This window comes from Microcaecilia unicolor, chromosome 5, assembly GCF_901765095.1.
Source record: "Microcaecilia unicolor chromosome 5, aMicUni1.1, whole genome shotgun sequence".
NCBI classification, from domain to species: domain Eukaryota; kingdom Metazoa; phylum Chordata; class Amphibia; order Gymnophiona; family Siphonopidae; genus Microcaecilia; species Microcaecilia unicolor.
The window spans coordinates 180771921-180787277 of NC_044035.1; the positions used below are offsets into that span (position 1 = coordinate 180771921).

The window sequence follows — 15357 nt, forward strand, 5'->3', positions numbered from 1 at the left end:
GTAATGTACAATGGGAAGAATAACCCAAATTACAAGATACTAGGCTCCATATTAGGAGTCACACCACCCAAGAAAAAGATGTAGGTGTCATCATGAACAATAGTTTGAAATCTTCTGCTCAGCATGCACCAGCGGACAAAAAAGTAAACAAAAGGTTAGGAAAGGAATAGAAAATAAAAGAAAGAATATTTATAATGCTCTATGATGTGACTGTACCTAGAGTATTGTGTTCAATAAACAATTAATTTTTAAAAAAGATGGGCAACCAAAATGATTAAGGGGACGAAACTCCTCTCATATGAAGAAAGGCTAAAGAGGTTAGGGCTCTTCAGCTTGAAGAAGAGAAAGCTGAGGGGGACATATGACAGAGCTCTATTAAATCCTGAGAGGAGTGAAACAGGTAAACACAAACGGATTGTCTACTCTTTCAAAAAGTACAAAGGATAAGGGACAGTTCACAAAGTTACATAGTAATACTTTCAAAACCAACAGAAAAATATCTTTTTTCACTCAAAGCACAGTTAAGCTATGGAACTCTATGCCACAGGATGTGGTAAACGCAGTTAGCATAGCTGGGTTTAAAATAAAAGATTTGGATAACTTTCTGGAGGTAAAATCCATAAACTGCTATTAAGGTACATCCAAGGAAGGCAACATGGAATCTTGCTACATTTTGAAATCCTGCCAAGTACAGTGCACTCCATTTAAGTGCACGTCGGATAAGCGCATGCTCTGTTTAATTGCATGCCGTACTTCGGTCCCGTTTTTGGCGCCATCAATTTCTATGGGGCCAAACTAGTTTAGCGCACCACTGATAAGTGCAAGATTCGCTTATATGCATGGTTTAAGACTGCTCCTCTGCAGGAAAGACTCCGCAAAAGCGCACGCGTGGAATATGGAAGCTGATTGGCATGTGACAAAGGGGCGGTAAATTTGAAATCTCGTTGGTAAACTGCCACAGACAGAATAAGCAAAAGAATGTTGTTAAGAGTGTACATTGGAGTCGCCATCGTCGCACAACTGTAAGACTAACACTGGCTGAATGAATAGAAGTTCTTAAAAAATTAGAAAACTAACAAAGTCAAGCATCTATTGCTAAAGAATGTGGTGTCAATCCCAATCAAATTTTACGTACCTTGAAGCAGAAAGACCAGCTTCTGGAAGACTGGCAAAACAATACAAATCCACAACGGAAATGTAAACAGGCGGGAAAAGCTGAGGATGTAGAAGATGCTCTTCTTCGGTGGTTTTCTCAAGTCAGGAGCAGACAGTTTCCTGTCAGTGGTCCACTGCTTATGGAGAAAGCTAATCAGCTAGTCTTGGACTAACTGAATTCAAAGCCACTGGTTGAAAAGATGGAAGGAGAGGAACAACATACCATTCAAGAAACAGCATGGTAAAAAACAAGACGCTGATGACTTTGGTGCTGAAAATTGGGTTGTTTTAGTTCTTCCTACCCTCTTGAACGAGTTTGCATCTCGTGACATTTTCAATGTTGACAAAAACGGTCTCTACTGGCGAGCGATTCCTGATGGAACACTTGCATTCAAACAAGCCGAAACTACAGGAAGTAAAATGTCGAAGGACCGACTGACGATCCTCCTTTGATGCAATATGGATGGGAGTGAGAAGTTGCCACTCATCATTGGAAAGAGCAAACAGCCCTGTTGCTTCGAGAATGTTAAGTGACTTCTTATGTCATACGAGGCTAACACAAATTCATGGATGACTAGGGAAATTTGGAAGCAGTGGCTAAAGAAGTTAGACACTAGAATGTGGGCACAAAAGCATCAGATTTTGTTGCTTTGTGATAATTGTTCTGAACACAGTGATGATATCAGGCTGTCTAACATCAAGGTGGTCTTCCTGCTACCAAACACTACCTCTCTGATCCAACCTATGGATCAGGGCATAATAGCCAATTTCAAACATTATTGGGCTCTTGTCCTACGTCGTCTGATGAGCGCTTTGGATGACCAGACTGGCAAGGATAAACATGCTGTTGAACTGGCTCGTAATCACTGTTGGATTCCCTACATATGCAGAAAGAAGCCTGGAATCGTGTTACACAGGCAACCATTGTGAACTGCTACAAGCGGGCAAGCTTTGTTAGGGATGTGGAGAGGGACGAAACAGATGCAGCTGTTGCAAACGCGTCAGATGAACAGGCTATTGACATCCCAGCCTGTGTTACTGAAGAGGAGTTTCATCACTACGTAGCTGTTGATTACGATCTACAAACAGCTGATGACAGCACTGATGTCGAGATATGCGCCTACATGCAGGCAACGGCTGATGATGAAACAGATGATGAAATGAGCAGCGAGTCATATGCTGACGAAATTCATCAACCTCCTGTCACTTTTGCAAGAGCGCTGGAGAGTCTCAACACCATGTGGGCCTATCTGGAGGCCACTGGATGTCAGTGCTATGACAGTTTTTGCCGTCTGGCAGTCGTAGTCTATGGAACTCACAGACACAAGAGTGTACAGTGGACTATGACTGATTACTTCAAGTAAGCCTATCATCAGTTAACGGAGACTGTATAATGTCAGTTAACGGAGACTGTATACTGTAGTATAATAACCAGTACTGTACATATGTTTATCAGATGTCAAGCTTCTTTGGGTCACAACAGTTAAGTGCACGCTCCGGTTAACTACATGTATTTCTTTGGTCCCAGACCCTTGCACTTAAGCGGATTGCACTGTACCTGCAAGCTGGACTGGCCACTGTCAGAAACAAGAAACCAGGTTTGATGGACCTTTGGTATGACTCAGTATGGCAATTCTTATGTTCTCTCAGAAGCAGACAGAGGAACCTGGAGAGCGTGCAAGTCAACATGCTCAGAAATAGCAAAAAAAGAGTTTAAATATGCAGTTGTCAAAAATTAAGTTATCATGCAGTATCACTATTTGTTTGAAATGTTCACTTGAAAGTTGGCAACTTTATGTAAGTATTGTCCGATAATTTTTCCATTTTTAAGTCCTGCTATTTTATTAATTGGGAGAAAATCAGGTCACCAAACTTACCAGAAATGAAATATTTGTAAAAAATAAAACAAAAACAAGGAAGTGTGGTCCTTAAAATACCACTTCCCCTCTAGCATACCTCTTTAAAAGTGAGTATGGGCATAGTTTTTTGGGGGGAAAGGGGGGAGAGGCGTGGCTCTGCCCCCTCCTCAAATGAGCCAATGACCTCAGCAAGGTAAATTCCATCCCTCCTTCGAGTTCCAGTGTGATGCAGCCACTGGCTTCCTCATTAGGGCTGCAGAGGCAAGAGGGAAGCACACCACAGGTGCATAGCTGCACTTTGATTTTGGCACAAAGAAAGTAGCTGCAGTATGATCAGGTATCTGTGAGGACCTCAAGTAGCACCACATCGGGAACAGGCACAAGAGATAAGCAGTGCAAAAAAAAAAAAAAAAAAAAGGCTAGTACTGCAGCAGAAAGTGGTCATGACAAAGAGGAAGGATCTCCTCTAAAGGAGCAGCCAGGTCCAGACAAGAGCAGGTAAAATAATTCAAAATGCAGCTGATTTAGGCAAGCTGAAGCTGGAGATGGATAAGACTTGGCTAGGCTAGGGGCACATCAGTATACAATAGAGGAGATTTTATTTGATATTCTGCATATATCAGAGGGGGCTGGTTCATGGCTTTTTCAGCCAGATTTAATCCATTTCCCCTTTCCCTCTACCTTTGTCGCCCTATGCTGCTGCCCTCTCACCTCCTCCCTCTAACACGATACATTTTAGTGCCCTCTTTCACCAAAATCTTTTGGGCGAGTGAGCAGGCAGCAGATTACGATGGATCAAAGCAAGGGCACTAACATTCAGTGTCGGAGGGGGTAGGAGAGAGGAAGGTAGATAAAGGCTCTAGGGGTAGTCTCAGTGGATGGGGGAGCTCAGAGAGAGGCAGGGAAGGGAGGAGAGTTTGGGAATGTTAAACTTCATGGGTGGGTAGGACAGGGGAGAAAATTTGTGCTGAGCACAGTAATTAGTAATCTCTTTCGTTCTCAAATCTAGTGTTATAGGTCCCATTTTATGGAATGCTCGCCCCTCTATGTTGTAGTTAGAAGAGTCTCTTGCCAGGTTCAAATCTAGTTTAAAAACCCATTGTTTCCAACAAGCTTACCTTCCTTGGCCCTCTGCCTTTGTGCCCAATGATGGATGCCTGGTAATTTGTCGCAGAGCACTACTTCCTTACTATGTAATTTTCATTCTTTAACATTTCTGATTATATATTTGATTTATATATTGAAACTGCCTAGAAGATATGTTTGACGGGCAGTATGGTAAAATTATGTATAATCATACCTGATAATTTTCTTTCCATTAATCATAGCTGATCAATCCATAGACTGGTGGGTTGTGTCCATCTACCAGCAGGTGGAGATAGAGAGCAAACTTTTGCCTCCCTATATGTGGTCATGTGCTGCCGGAAACTCCTCAGTATGTCGATATCAAAGCTCCATCCGCAGGACTCAGCACTTAGAGAATTACACCCACGAAGGGACACTCTGCCCAGCTCACCACCGCCGAAACGGGGGAGGGGAATTAACCCAGCTCATCCCCACACAAGTGGGGGAGGGGAATCCGTCCAGCTCATCCCCGCGGAGCGGGGGAGGGACACCACACCCGCCGATGCGGGGGGATCTGGCTTATCCTGCAACCGCAACCGCGGGAGGAGCTGACTGACCCTAACACCGCCGAAACGGGAGGGGTACAAAGCTGCCCTACAGCCGCACGAAGCGGGAGGGAGTGCCGGCAGAATTTATGTCTCAATCCAGCCCCGTAAAACGGAGGGGAGAGGAATGCAGCAGCTCACTGTAACACAAACTCGTCTCAACTCTTGAAGAATCCAAGTGAAAGAAGAACTTGAACACGAAGTCCTCCTGAAGTAACTGAAGGCTAAACTTGAACCTAAAATTCAACCAGAATATAAACAGTACAGATATCTGGGAGGGGCTATGGATTGATCAGCTATGATTAATGGAAAGAAAATTATCAGGTATGATTATACATAATTTTACCTTCCATATCATCAAGCTGATCAATCCATAGACTGGTGGGATGTACCGAAGCAGTACTCACCCAGGGCGGGACATAGAAATCCCTGACCTCAACACTGAAGCTCCAAACCGGGCCTCCGCCCGTGCAGCCACAGTCAAACGGTAATGCTTGGAGAATGTATGAGCCGAAGCCCACGTTGCCGCCTTGCATATCTCTTCCAAGGAGACGGATCCGGCCTCTGCCATCGAGGCCGCCTGAGCTCTCGTGGAGTGAGCCTTCAGCTGGATAGGCGGCACCTTCCCCGCGGCCACATAAGCCGCTGCAATGGCTTCCTTGACCCATCTTGCCACTGTAGGCTTAGCAGCCTGCAGACCCTTACGAGGAACTGCAAACAGGACAAACAGATGATCCGATTTCCGGAAATCATTGGTCACTTCCAAGTATCTGATGATGACTCGTCTCACATCCAGATATTCAAGAGCGGAGTACTCCTCTGGGTAGTCCTCCCTACGAAAGGAAGGGAGACAGAGCTGCTGATTCACATGGAAGCGAGAACCAATCTTGGGCAGGAAGGAAGGCACTGTGCGAATAGTCACTCCTGCCTCAGTGAACTGCAGAAAAGGCTCTCGACATGAGAGCGCCTGGAGCTCGGAAACTCTTCTGGCTGAAGTGATAGCCACCAAAAAGACTGCTTTCAACGTCAGGTCTTTCAGAGATGCCCTCGACAAGGGTTCCAAAGACGGCTTCTGCAATGCTCTTAGCACCAGGTTGAGATTCCACGCAGGCACCACTGAGTGCAGAGGAGGGCGCAGGTGATTAACTCCCTTGAGAAAGCGCACCACATCTGGCTGCGAAGCCAGGGAAGCACCCTTCAGGCGGCCCCTGAAGCAAGCCAGAGCCGCTACCTGGACTTTAAGGGAACTGAGCGACAGGCCTTTCTCCAGACCTTCTTGCAGGAACGCCAACACTGAAGAAATTGGAGCAGTGAAGGGAGAAAGTGAGCCTGCTTCACACCATGCTGTAAAGATACGCCAAACCCTGGCGTAAGCAGTAGAAGTAGAGCGCTTCCTCGCTCTCAGCATAGTGGCGATGACCTTGTCTGAGAAGCCCTTCTTCCTCAGACGCTGCCGCTCAATAGCCAGGCCGTAAGACCAAAGGGAGAGGGATCCTCCATCACCACGGGACCCTGATGTAACAGGCCCTGCTCCACTGACAGCCGCAGAGGATCGTCGACAGAGCCTGAACAAGTCCGCATACCAGGGACGTCTGGGCCAATCCGGACCCACCAGGATTACCCTGCCGGGATGCTTTGCCACCCGGTCTAGCACCCTGCCCAACATGGGCCAGGGCGGGAACACATAGAGGAGCTCTTGTGTCGGCCACTGTTGGAGAAGAGCATCTACTCCCAGGGATCGAGGGTCCCGTCCTCTGCTGAAAAAGCGCGGCACTTGGCCATTGGCCGATGACGCCATCAGATCTAGGCTCGGCTGGCCCCAGCGCATCGTGATGTCCAAGAACGCCTGAGCAGATAGTTGCCACTCTCCGGGCTCCAAGGTATGGCGACTGAGAAAGTCCGCCTTGACATTCATGACTCCGGCAATGTGGGCCGCTGAAAGCTGCTCCAGGTTCGCTTCCGCCCACTGGCAAAGACTCATAGCCTCCTTGGCTAGAGGGGCGCTCTTGGTACCTCCCTGGCGGTTGATATAGGCCACAGCCGTGGCATTGTCCGACAGGACCCGTACAGGCTTCAACACCAGTACCGGGATGAACTCCAATAACACCAACCGAATGGCTCTGAGTTCCAGGAGGTTGATAGACCACTTGCCTCTGCAGGAGACTAGAGCCCCTGCGCTGTCCTTCCCAAGCAGTGGGCTCCCCAGCCCATCAAAGAGGCGTCTGTCGTGACGACAATCCACTCCGGGGTCACCAGAGGCAATCCTGCAGACAACTTGTCTGTCTGCGTCCACCAGCTCAGCGCCTTGCGCACTGCTGGGTCCACGGGAAGGCGCACAGCATAATCCTCCGACATCGGAGTCCAGCGCAGCAGCAGAGATAGCTGTAGTGGTCTCATATGAGCCCTGGCCCAGGGCACTACTTCCATCGTGGCCGTCATAGAGCCCAACAGCTGCACGTAGTCCCAAGCCCGAATAGGAGAGGCTACTAGGAACTAGCCCACCTGAGCCTGAAGCTTGACAATCCGATTGTCTGGCAGGAACACTCTGCCCACTTGGGTGTCGAATCGAACTCCCAGATACACCAGGGACTGAGTCGGGCGCAGCTGGCTCTTCTTCCAGTTGATGATCCATCCCAGGGAGCTCAAAAGAGCAACTACCCGGTCCATAGCTTTGCCGCACTCTGCATAAGAGGGGGCTCGGATCAACCAGTCGTCCAGATAAGGATGGACTTGTACTCCTTCCTTTAGCAGGAAGGCCGCTATGACCCCCATTACTTTGGAAAAGGTCCGCGGAGCAGTAGTCAACCCGAAAGGGAGGGCTCTGAACTGGAAGTGTCGTCTCAGGACTGTAAAACGCAGAAAGCGTTGGAGAGGAGGCCAGATGGGAATATGCAGGTACGCTTCCCTGATGTCCAAGGAAGCCAAGAACTCTCCTGCCTTCACTGCCGCTATAACAGAGCGGAGAGTCTCCATGCGAAAGTGCCTCACTTTCCAGGCCCGATTGACCCCTTTGAGGTCGAGGATAGGCCGGACAGAACCTCCTTTCTTTGGAACCACAAAGTAAATGGAGTAACGTCCCTTGCCAATCTGATTTTTTGGCACCGGAACGACCGCACCCAGGCGGATCAGGTTGTCCAAGGTCTGCTGCACTACCACAGCTTGACCGGAGACTTGCAGGGAGAGAGTACAAACCCGTCTCTTAAGGGTTGGCAGAACTCTAGCTTGTAGCCGTCTCTGATGACTTCCAGCACCCACGCGTCTGAAGTTATAGTGGTCCACTCGCCCAGAAACGAGGACAGCCGTCCTCCAATCTGCACTGGGGCGTGGACCAAGGCCCCGTCATTGGGTATGAGACCCTGGGGGAGGACCGGAGGGAGCACCTCCGGGACGGCGGTCTCTGCGAAAGGGATGCTGCTTGGGGGAGAAATTCCTCTTGAAGGAAGAGGGGGCAGAGGAACCCGACTTGCCCGGGCGGTACCGATGGGCTTCCTGCAACCGTCCTCTAGAGGTATCGGGACGAGTACTAACCCGAGCCCTGACCTCTGGTAATTTCTTGCCCTTAGACGTGCCGAGATCGGTCACGATTTTGTCCAGCTCGACCCCAAAGAGCAGCTTGCCTTTAAAAGGCAATCTAGCCAGGCGGGATTTAGAGGCGTGGTCAGCAGACCAATGTTTCAGCCAAAGCCACCGCCGCGCAGAGACTGTCTGAGCCATGCCTTTAGCTGAGGCTCTCCAGACATCATACAGCAAGTCTGCCAAATAGGCTAAGCCCGATTCCAGGGCCGGCCAATCAGCCCTCAAGGAATGATCCGAGGGGGAAGCCCGCTGCACCATAGTCCGGCACGCCCTGGCCACATAGGAGCCGCAAACTGAGGCCTGCAAACTTAAAGCAGCTGCCTCAAAGGACGACCTTAAGGCCGCCTCCAATCTTCTGTCTTGGGCGTCCTTTAGGGCCGTGCCACCTTCCACCGGCAACGCCGTTTTCTTAGTCACCGCAGTGATTAAAGAATCCACGGTAGGCCACAGATAGGCCTCACGTTCACTCACAGCCAAAGGATAGAGGCGGGACATAGCCCTAGCCACTTTAAGGCTCGTTTCCGGGACATCCCATTGAGCCGCAATTAAGGTGTGCATGGCATCATGCACGTGGAAGGTTCTAGGCGGGCGCTTCGTCCCCAGCATAATGGCAGAGCCAACAGGGGCTGAGGGAGAGACGTCCTCCGGAGAGGAAATCTTCAAAGTGTCCATGGCCTGTAACAACAGGTTGGGCAAATCCTCTGGGCTAAAAAGCCGCGCTGCAGAGGGGTCATCCGCTCCATCCGAGCGGGGATCTATCTCCTCCAAGGAATCCGCAAAGGATCGTTGGGAGACCTCAGACACGCTGCCCTCATCTACATCGGAGGAGACAAAAGTCCTCCAAGGCCTGGAAATCAACCCGAGGGCGTTTACCTCTGGGAACCTCAACCTCTTTATCAGAAGAGGGAGCAGGGGCAGCGTTTTGCATGAGGAAAGCCTGATGCAGCAGCAAAACAAACTCGGGGGAGAAACCCCCCAGACTGTGCACTTCCGCAGCCTGGGCAACAGCCCTAGACGCACTCTCAACCGGCGCTCGCAATAGCGGGGGGAGAGACATGCTGCGCATCCAAAATGGCGTCTGGCGCGAAACTCCGTGAAGGAGCCGCGCGGGAAGAACGGCGCTTAACTTTAGCCGCTTTTGTGCCGTCGCCCAAATTAAGGGCGTTCATGGCATTAATGTCTCCAACCTCAAGGGCGGCCCCGAAGAAGCCGTCCGAGCCGCGTCGCCGGCCAAGATGGCGGAGGCGAGGAGTGGGGAATGGGCGTTTATGGCGGGAAAAAACCGCCACGCCGGAGGAACGACCGGGACATTCATCGGTCACTAAACTATCACCCATCAAGGGCGAATCAGGTTGTAAAACCCCCGCATCCCCTCTAGAAGCGCTCCAGCGATCCGGGGAGCGACCCTTTGCGCCCTCGCCCTCCGACGCCATATGCCACGAGGAGAAGAATCGGGGAACCCCCTGCCCGCTATAAAAAGGTAAAATTACCTGCTTGCCGCTCCGAGCTGTAACGAACTGGTGTCCCAGTGAGTAGCTGCAATGAACGTTTAAAGAAACGTCGAATTAAAATCCTTTAAAGACGTTTAAAAATATTTTTTTTTTTTTTTTTTTTTAAACGGAGCCAGCGGGAGGGGGGAGAAAAGGAGGGACCTGGCACCACCAGGTTTGCACTTGCTCAAAAGAGCCCTCAACCCCAGGCCTCAACAAAACCTAAGGATTAGGCTTGGAGGCCTAGCCAGAGCTGCTGCTGTGTGTGACCACCACCTGCTGAGATAGAGAACATACTGAGGAGTTTCCGGCAGCACATGACCACATATAGGGAGGCAAAAGTTTGCTCTCTATCTCCACCTGCTGGTAGATGGACACAACCCACCAGTCTATGGATTGATCAGCTTGATGATATGGAAATCAAATTTTAATAAACTTTAAACTTGAACTTGGGCAGAGAGGCAAGTGATATGAATGGCCCCTTTATCACTGTATTTCTGTGTGTGGGGCAGGAGGAAAGAGATAAAGTGTTGGGGCCACTGAACCCCCGTCAGTGTTCTGTTTGTAGGGTAGGTGAGGTGTAGTATCAGGGTTGCCAAGCCCCCATCACTGTTCTACATATAGGAGGGGAAGAGGTGTTACATTTGGGCCTCTGTTGAGCTCTCCTTGTGGTTTTCCTGTTTGTAAGGTAGAGGGGGAACAGATGTAAATGTTAGTGCAACTTAGCCCTTTTCTGTTTTTGTGTGGGAGGAAGGCGTTATTGTTGATCTGCCAGACCCCTTGTATGGGGCAGAGTGAGGATATAAATGTAATATTGGGGCCACACTCATAATTCTGGGATGTGGAAGTCAGTGCCCAAAATATTCAGAGAACAAAAGTGAAAGAAAAAAGGTATTTTATTATCAGTTTACTGAATACAATATGCCAACATTGAAAATGTGCATCTCTGATGTCTTTGTATTTTGAACAGAAGAGGAGGAAATGCATTTATATTTCTGCTTCTCTGGTGGTGCACTGCATGCAGCTTCTAGGTTTTTGAGGCTTCCAATTTATACATAGTAACATAGCAGATGACGGCAGAAAAAGACCTGCACGGTCCAACCAGTCTGCCCAACAAGATAAACTCATATGTGCTACTTTTGTATATAACTTACCTTGATTTGTACCTGCCATTTTCAGGGCACAGACCGTAGAAGTCTGCCCAGCACTAGCCCCGCCTCCCAACCACCAGCCCCGCCTACCACCACCAGCTCTGCCACCCAATCTCCGCTAAGCTTCTGAGGATCCATTCCTTCTGAAAAGGATTCCTTTATGTTTATCCCACGCATGTTTGAATTCCGTTACCGTTTTCATCTCCATCACCTCTCGCGGGAGGGCATTCCACGTATCCACCACTCTCTCCGTGAAAAAATACTTCCTGACATTTTTGTTGAGTCTGCCCCCCTTCAATCTCATTTCATGTCCTCTAGTTCTACCGCCTTCCCATCTACGGAAAAGGTTCGTTTGCAGATTAATACCTTCCAAATATTTGAATGTCTGTATCATATCACCCGTTTCTCCTTTCCTCCAGGTCAGCATGTTCAGGTCAGCAAGTCTCTCCTCATACTATTTATTATTATTTATTGCATTTGTATCCCACATTCCCCCTCTTTGCAGGCTCAATGTGGCTAACAATACATCATGAATGTTGGAAATGTATAACAAAATATACATTTAGTATTACAAATGGATCTTGTTTAACATGATAATGATGAAATAAGATAGTAGAGTGACAAGCAAATGCTGTAAGACAATTCTGGATATATTTGTAGGAGTTCACATTTGTTGATCTTTGTGGTATGCCTTGTTAAAGAGATGGGTCTTCAGTAGTTTGCGGAAGTTAGTTAGTTCATAGATCGTTTTCAGGCTGTGCAGCAGCGCGTTCCAGAATTGTGTGCTAAAGTAGGAAAAGGTAGAGGCATGCGTTAATTTGGTCTTGTAATGCAAATCCCATACCATTCTTGTAGCTTTTCTTTGCACCGCTTCAATTTTTTATTTTTACATCCTTAGCAAGATACGGCCTCCAAAACTGAACACAATACTCCAGGTGGGGCCTCACCAGCGGCTTATACAGGGGCATTAAAACCTCTTTTCTTCTGCTGGTCACACTTCTCTCTATACAGCCTAGCAACCATCTAGCTACGGCTACCGCCTTGTCACACTGTTTCATCGCCTTCAGATCCTCAGATACTATCACCCCAAGATCCCTCTCCCCGTCCGTACATATCAGAATCTCACCGCCTAACACATACGTCTCCCGTGGATTTCTACTCCCTAAGTGCATCACTTTGCATTGAATTTTAATTGCCAAACCTTAGACCATTCTTCTAGCTTCTGCAGATCCTTTTTCATGTTTTCCACTCTCTCTGGGGTGTCCACTCTGTTACAAATCTTAGTATCATCCGCGCGCAACGTTGGAATGCACTACCGAATGCCTTAAAAACAACACATGATCTGACAGCCTTCCGGAGGTCACTGAAAACTAACTTATTCAATGAGACATAATAAGAATCCTTCATAAAAGACTCATTATCATATCTGTATTAGAACTAATCAACACTGAACTCCTTAATTTGGTTACTTTAATCATACTGTTATTATTTAACGCTATACTTTATCCTACATTTTGCATATCTGATATGTATTAACTATTTCTTTACTTCTAATTTTCTTGATATCTTATGTACCTTAATTGAAACAATACTCTGTTCTTCTCATTCCGTTAATGACAGTTGTCATCGCGACATAATGTAAGCCACATTGAGCCTGCAAATAGGTGGGAAAATGTGGGATACAAATAAATAAATAAATAAATAAATAAATAAATAAAAAGGCAAACTTTACCTTCTAACCCTTCGGCAATGTCACTCACAAATATATTGAACAAAAGTAGCCCCAGGACCGATCCCTGAGGCACTCCACTACTCACCTTTCCCTCATCCGAGCGAATTTCATTAACCACTACCCTCTGAAATCTGTCCGTCAACCAGTTCCTAATCCAGTTCACCACGTCGGGTCCTATCTTCAGCCTGTCAAGTTTATTCAAGAGCCTCATGAAGGGGACCGTGTCAAAAGCTTTGCTGAAATCTAAGTAGATTAAGTCTATAGCATGTCCATGATTCAATTCTCCGGTCACCCAGTCAAAGAATTAAATGAGATTCGTTTGGCACGATTTACCTTTGGTAAAACCATGTTGTCTCGGATCTTGCAACTTATTGGCTTCCAGGAAATTTACTATCCTTTCCTTCAGCATCGCTTCCATTACTTTTCCAATAACCGAAGTGAGGCTTACCGGCCTGTAGTTTCCAGCTTCTTCCCTATCACCACTTTTGTGAAGAGGGACTACGTCCACCATTCTCCAATCCCATGGAACCTCTCCCATCTCCAAGGATTTATTAAACAAATCTTTAAGAGGACTCGCCAGAACCTCTCTGAGCTCTCTCAATATCCTGGGATGGATCCCGTCCAGTCCCACGGCTTTGTCCACCTTTACATTTTCAAGTTGTTCATATACACTCTCTTCAGTGAATGGTGCGCTATCCACTCCATTCTCATTCGTGCTTTTGCCAGTCAATTGAGATCCTTCTCCAGGATTTTCTTCTATGTTGATGCTTTCATTAGATGCTGAAAAGGCACTTGACAGGGTGCATTGACCCTTTTTGTTTTCTGTTTTGGATCGCCTAGGTTTTACTGGGTTTTTTTTCCTTTTTAATCAAGGCTTCATCTTATATGTTCAGCCAATAGCTGTCTTAAAAATAAATGGGGCTCCCACTGATTTTTCTCTTCACCGTGACACCTGCCAGAGCTGTGTGCTCTCTCGACTGTTATTTGCCCCGAGTTTTGCGAGCTCAACAGGAGGTACAAGGGGATACTGTGGGGGTGGAATTACATAAATCGTAGGCGAAAAGCATCAATGTGCTCCTCTCCTTGATGGATCCTTGTTGATCGCTCCCATGGGTGGTTCAAAAATTACGTCAGTATGGAGAGGTCTCAGGCTTCAGGCTTCCAAGTCAATATGAATAAATCGGAAATTCTTGGCTTTAACTTGGCTCCTGATCTTGTTCGCTTGTTGCAGAACCAGTTTCCATTCCAATGGACCTCCTGGTTTCTTTGATATTTGGGAGTTAATATCACACCCACTCTGCAGGGTTTGTACCAAGCCAACTTCCCTTCCACGATACGGAAATTATTTCTCAATTTAGATCGCTGGGAGAGTTTATTTTTCTCTCTACTCCATGGTCCATTATTCAATACTTGGGAAGGGTCCGTGTGTTCTGCATTTGAAACAGAGGTGTGGTACTCTGCTAGCATGTATTCTCTGTATACATATCTGTAGGTTTAGCTTGTTCTGTTCTTCCAGTAAGAAGTGTACTGGTGCTTCACGGAAGTATTTCCCAATCAGTGTTCCAAGGTACACTGGATGTACCTTCAGACCTAATCAGGTGTGTCTTGGAAAAGTCATCACTGCCTGATGCTCATGTGGCTCTTAAACATGCAGGAGTCCCTTTCTGAGCATGTGTATTCCTACAAGTCTCTCTCCTTAGGTACAGCATACACTCTGGAGAGTAGAATGTAACAGGCATCACATGTCAGACACAGATAGGCAGGCTCTGCTTTATGCAGCAAATACACTGCACACAACACCACCTCCTCTCCTCCTCACTGTCTTAGCCCAATCTTTTGCATCCTCAAGTACCAAGAAACACAACCAAAAACAAAAATAATGTATCAGAAAAATACAGAAATATTCCCAATTCTATTGTGTACCAAAAATTTCCAAGTACACCTTGATTTGTTGCCTTATGAACTTCAGAAGAGGGCTGTCTTCGGCCTAATGCAAGTGCTGAGATGAGCATAATTTTCATTACTTCTGAGAGACTAAGATCGTCTTCAATGTACAGAGTGAGGCTATTTCCTCACAATACACAATATTAACCCATTTGTACACATTACTCTGGAAGGTAAGAAACTACTTGCCCCTCTAAGACATCTTCCACCCCAAATACAGTCTTTATACTTCTAGAAACTGTGTTAGGGGGGAAGAAGCTGAGGTACGGCAAAAGAAGGGCAACAGGGAAGAAAGAGCTAAGCTTTGGAGTAGAAAGCAAGAGGCTTAGATGGTGTGGGGAATGTGTTGTAATCAGGCCTATAGAGGTGGGAGAGAGAAAATGAGTCCTTCCTTTGCTAATTCACATTAAACTGGGGGGGGGGGGGGGAAGGAGGAAGAGAAAAGTCACCCCTTCTCCCCCAGCAAATCTGACCTCACTAATCTTTAAACTCCACCCCTCAAATGATACAGTCAAACTACGCCTATAGATATGGGCAGAACAGCATTCTACATGGAGAATAAATGTTTATAAAACTACATTGGGTACGCATCTACAACACTATATGCAGACAGCCTATCTGTACATACTTTTACCCAAAATAAGCAAACACACTCCTAGGCGTGGAGTTTGAACTTATATACATATATTATAAAATACATACAAATGGATAGAAAATAAACTGGCATATTTGTACAAAACTAAGGGCATGTGTAAGCCTATTTTCATGCGGATTATTTTA

At 47.1% G+C, this 15357-nt stretch overlaps 1 protein-coding gene across 1 annotated transcript in view; it reads right to left on the bottom strand.

The window, feature by feature from the left end:
- WDR59 (WD repeat domain 59) overlaps positions 1-15357 on the bottom strand; it is a 355903-nt gene that overhangs the window by 259518 nt on the left and 81028 nt on the right. The window lies entirely within an intron of this gene.